This window comes from Eulemur rufifrons, chromosome 7 (assembly GCF_041146395.1).
Source record: "Eulemur rufifrons isolate Redbay chromosome 7, OSU_ERuf_1, whole genome shotgun sequence".
NCBI classification, from domain to species: Eukaryota; Metazoa; Chordata; class Mammalia; order Primates; family Lemuridae; genus Eulemur; species Eulemur rufifrons.
Window position 1 is genome coordinate 155,303,265 of NC_090989.1, and position 5,449 is coordinate 155,308,713.

The following is a 5,449-nucleotide window of genomic DNA, read 5'->3' on the forward strand; positions in this document are numbered from 1 at the left end:
GGGGCAGGGAAGAAAGTCCCAAGCAGGAGACACGGGCTAGGGCTTCCCCTGGCCCTTGGTGGTGCCTCCAGGAATGGAAAGATTTGGGGAGTCCTGTGCCCTTGAAAGCCTGGAGTTTCTCCGGTTCTAGGTACCTCCATTTCTGGGAACTGGCTGTGCTTTAGAAAGAGAAACGAGAAGCAAAACCCTAGGGCCTCAGCATCACCCGCCCTTTCTGTCTTCCTTCCGCTGAGTCACAGCCAAGAGCCCAATACCTCAGCCTCCTTTAGGGCCACCGGGTGGGGTGAAATTCAGGGTCCGGTGAGGACACAGCAAGTGTGATGAGTCCCCTTTTCCTGCCAATATCCTCTGTGAGGGGTCCTGGCGGTGCTGAGGGCTGAGACCATCTCCCCAAGCTTGGAGTAGGGGTAACTGAGGCCCTCATCTGTCCTGTCTCACCTCCCATCCTTGGACCCATCATTCACCCACATTTATTGAGCACCAACTATACACTGGGCCCAGGGAAGTAGGATGGTTCAGGTGGGGCCCTGCCCTTGGGGAACTCATGGACTTGAACACGACTCCTCCTGAGAGGCCCCTGTGGTTGGGTCCTTAGGACTGCTCTGATCAGCAGTCGGAGCCGTGCAAGGCCTTAGGCTCTGGGGAGGCCAGGCACATCACACCCCTGTGCGGGCACCCGTGTGTACTTGCATGTGCATCAGTGTGCGACTGGAGCACCTAGGTCCCTGTCCATGATCACAGCTCCCCCCGAGGCTGGGGGAGCTCCAGGCTCTGGAAACCAGGTCAAGGCTGTGTGTGTGTGTGTCACCCTGTCTTGGAGGCCCAACCACTGCATCCGAATCATGGGAGCCCATGGGAGCTCAAGCACTGTAACTCCATTTCATGGAAAAGAAGGCAGAAGCCTGGAGGGGCCCATAACTTGCCCAATGTCACACAGCAAGTTGGGGCAGGTCTGGGAGGGGAATGAACCAGACCTGGGCACCTTATCCAGACCCCTGACCTTTTTAACTTGGAGCTTGGTACCCCCTAAGGGCCACAGTCCATTGACCTCTGGGAGGTGAAACCAGTGACTCTCCCAGCACAGCCGCCGGGAGACCAACCGCAGGGTCCTCCCAAGGTTCACCCCCTAGGATTTCCCACACACCATACCTTTGCTCGGGCTGTCCTAGCCACCTGGAATTCTTTCTCTCCCTCTGTCTCTCTCTCTCATTCCTTAAATAAAATCCAGACTTCCAGGTTCTACTCAAATGCTTCCACTTTCTCTGACCCCCTGGAACTTTCTCCTGTCTCTAGCCTCCTAGCCTCCCTCTAGCTCTTTCTCTCTCTCTCTTTTTTTTTTTTTTTTGAGACAGAGTCTCGCTCTGTCACCTGGGCTAGAGTGCTGTGGTGTCAGCCTAGCTCACAGCAACCTCAAACTCCTGGGCTCAAGTGATTCTCCTGCCTCAGCCTCCCGAGTAGCTGGACTTACAGATGTGAGCCACCATGCCCGGCTAATTTTTCTATTTTTAGTAGAGACAGGGGTCTTGCTCTTGCTCAGGCTGGTCTTGAATTCCTGAGCACAAGCAATCCTCCCGCCTCGGCCTCCCAGAGTGCTAGGATTACAGGCATGAGCCACCGCGCCCGGCCCTCCCTCCAGTTCTGTTCCCCTCATTCCCACCCACTGTTCACCTACCCACTAAAGCTAATTCTGACTAGTATACTACTAGGCTTAGGGTGGAAGATCTTCGAGGCTGGGGCGGCTGGGGCCACACCCAGGCCGGCTCAGCCCTTCAGACTTTGCCAATCACACTGGGGTGGGCCCTGGAGCTAGGAGAGGAAACAGAGCTTCTGCCAGAGTCACCACCTACCCCCAACCCTGCTCCTCCTTCAAAGGCCCAGCAAAGCCCTCTGTGCCCCACAGGGCAGAGGAAGCTGCTGGCTGTCAGAGAAGGCCTGGAATACTGTGCTCTGGTCAAGGTTGACCCTGTGGAATTTACCGTTCCTGCTTTTGTTTATTCCTCCATACCCTGAGCTGGGCCTGTGCCTGTGTTTGGTGGGGTAAAAGCTGGGGTCCAGACACAGTGTAAAGAACTCTCAGTTTTCGCTGAGTATATGGGCTCACGCCTGTAATCCTAGCAACTCAGGAGGCTGAGGTGGGAGGGTGGCTTGAGCCCAGGAGTTCATGACCAGCCTGAGCAAACATAGCAAGACCCTGTCCCCTACAAAATTTTTTTTTAAAAATCAGTTAGGTGTGGAGGCATACACCTGTAACTACTTGGGAGGCTGAGGTAGAAGGATTTCTTGAGCCCAGGAGTTTGAAGCTGCAGTGAACTATGATTGGACCACTGCACTCCAGCCTGGGTGACAGAGCGAGATCCCATCTCTTAAAACAAAAAGCAGAAAAAAATCCATGTTTGTTGGGTGTTGCCTTTTCACTAAATGGCCCTGGACCCGAGTTCTCTGTTCATTTGCAGAGCACTTCCCTTCCACCTGGTCTCGGGAAGGGACCAGAGAGGCTGCCTTTACCCGCTCAGGCTCTGAGCCCCATCCTATCTGGCTGTCCCTTCACTCCCCCAACCCCCAACTGGGAGCTTCAGGTGGAGCCTAGGAACTCTGTCCAGGGCTATAGCTGCTGCCGCTGCCCTTAGCTTTGCTCTGTCTCCAGAAATGAACACAGCCCATCCATGCTCTGGGACAGCCAGCTTGTGTTTGGCCCCTAGTGCAGAGGGGCCAGTTTGGGGAAGGACACCAGGACCTTGCACCTGTGCACCTAGCTCATGGGCCCGGGAGAAGGTTTGGTGGGTTAAGCAGGGGCAGAAGGGGAAAACTTAGCCAAGAGAGGGATGGCTTTCAGTTCCCCACATCGCATTTCCTCTTCCTCTGGCTGCACCAGGCCCGTGCCCCTCACGAACAGTTAGCTTTCCTGCTGATCTAGTCTCAGACGTTACACGGTTTTTGTTATTTATTATACAGAGGGATGGCCTAACTGGTTCTTGCTGGTGCACGGGCAAGCCGTTAATTTACATGGGTTTATCTTATAACTGGTCATCTTCTTGGTTTCTCTTACAAGATTTGCTGTTTGTGGCTCCTCTTGGATTTTTCTACATTGATGTTTTACTGCTGAAAATAATGACAAATTTGTTTTTGCTTTCTAATGCTTATAGCTCATATGTAGTGTCCTTGTTTCACAGCTTGGCTAAGATCTTCAATATAATATTGAAAAACAGTAATGACTAGAGCATTTGTGTCTTGTTTCTCAAGTACACAGGATACCTCTGGGACCTCCCTGTCAAGTACTCTTGCACTTGATCTTGGATAGATAGTCTTTTCTAGTTAACGATGGCTCAGTCTAGTCCCAGCTGACTCAGAATTTTGTTTATTTTAAAAGCTTATTTATTTGTGTCTCTCATTCATGCAACAAACCTTCAGTGAGCTGATTGCCAGGCCTACACTTGGCACTGGAGTATGAAAGAAAAATTGACATAGTCCCTGCCTATAATGAGCTCATGACCTGGTGGAGGGTAGAGGCAAGGAAGCAGGCCCTTATCTTCGGGCCATGGGGCATGCAGTCAATATTTGCTGGGCACCGTGCCAGGCGCTGGAGGTGGGTACTGTTCAGACAAGGCCCTGCTCATAGGGAGCTACAGTCTGAGCTCACAGTCTGTGGGATGCAAGCAGCTCACGTCCCCTTGCACTCAAGTTCCCACACGGTAGTTGCAACTCTCAGCTAAGGCTTTCTCTGCTGCAGAGGCCAGGTGGGTAACCAAAAGTGCCAGAGTGATAACTCCCCCAGAGCAGTCCTCAGCCAGTGAAGGGGGGAGTTGGTAGATTCATGCCTCAGCTTCCTCACCCCTTGGGTGGGACAATCCTCAGGTGTGTTCTATACCATCTTGCAGCTGAGGACTGAGCCTCAGTTGCCTACAGAGGGAGCCCACTCATTAACACACCTGCTTTGGCTTCCATTTCTTCCCCGTCTCACTTCCTTTCTCCTTATGTCAAGAATTGTGAAGGCTGAGATTTTATCCAACTTGCAAGCTGAGATTTTATCTGACTTTATCCAAGTTAACCTACCATATTTTCAAGGATGCTGGCAGAAGCCACAAGACTCCTGATTCAGAAACAAAAAACAGAGTATTGTTCACAGTAACAGCAGGAGACCGAGTTATAAGATTTTCTTGCACCACTTCCCTGACCCCCTGTTCTCACAGGGTGACGCAGTGAAGGCCCATGACGCGTGCACATGCAATGGGTTGTATTTTAAGAGAGGAATCCTGACTTTAGGGGACCTGAGTCTTTTATAACAGACTACACGCAAACCTGCCCAGGAGGGAGATTTTATCTTTATTGTACCGGACAAATCTGCCTTTTGCCCTGGAGGGGGACGCTAGCTCTGCCTTCTAAGTCTATCAACTACAATAATCATCCTTGTAAAGATTGTTTGGAACAGGGCAGTCAGTGCCTCTCCAGCCAAGTGGGCAAATAGGAGAGAACTGTGGAGAATCGTCTCCCAACACCGTACTGGTGCTTCCTGGCATCGCCTCCCAAATAGGCTGTCTGCATTTGGATCCTTGTCTGAGAGTCTGTTTCTGGGGGAAAATCCCTCAAGATGAGGAGGCAACACTACATGGGCATTGATGGCTTTCTGGGGCGACGCTCCTTCCTGCAGACCTGTCCTGCAAATAATGCAGGAGGGCCACATAAAGGAAGAGGTTTCCTTCCCCAGAACTGGTACTGCTGAGGCTCTAGAGGAGGTGCTCTAAAGGATCTTTAGGGTTTCGTTTTTAGTGTTTAAATATTTGGCACATCTAGAATTTTTTTTTTAATTTCAAGATATTACTGGGGTATAAACGTTTTTGTTACATGGAAACACTGTGTAATGGGAAAATCAGGGCTTTCAATGTGCCCGCTACCAGGACAGTGTTCACTGTACCCAGTAGGTAAGTTTGCATCCCTCCCCCTCGCCTTCCTCCCGCCTTCTTAGTTTCCAGTGTCCTTTATGTCTTTTGGGGTACATCTAGAATTTATGGTGGTGGCAGGTATGAGGTAGACATTGGGCTTTTTTTTTTTTTTTTCCAAATTGTTCCAACACCATTTATTGGAAATCGTGCTTGGTCTGTTGCCACTCTCTCCTAATCTGCCTGGGGCCTGTTATTTAGAGTGTATTACAAACATACACGCAACCAATTTCCAGTAAATTTACTAAAGAGCACATGTGTGTCACCATCACTGACACTCAGTGCTGGCACAGTTCGACACAAACCCAGACGCCCACTCTCGTGATAACACCGCTTGGGCCCTACCGAAACGCGCGGCGGTTTTCTGCTGACTGCTGAGCCGACACTACTTCAGCCTTCATGGCGAATTTGATTGTGAATTGGGAAGATTTGTTTCTATCGAAAGATTTAACAACATTTAATAAAAATTTCAAAACATTCAGTAAAATTTTAGTTTTAAATCTTTTTAATTTCAA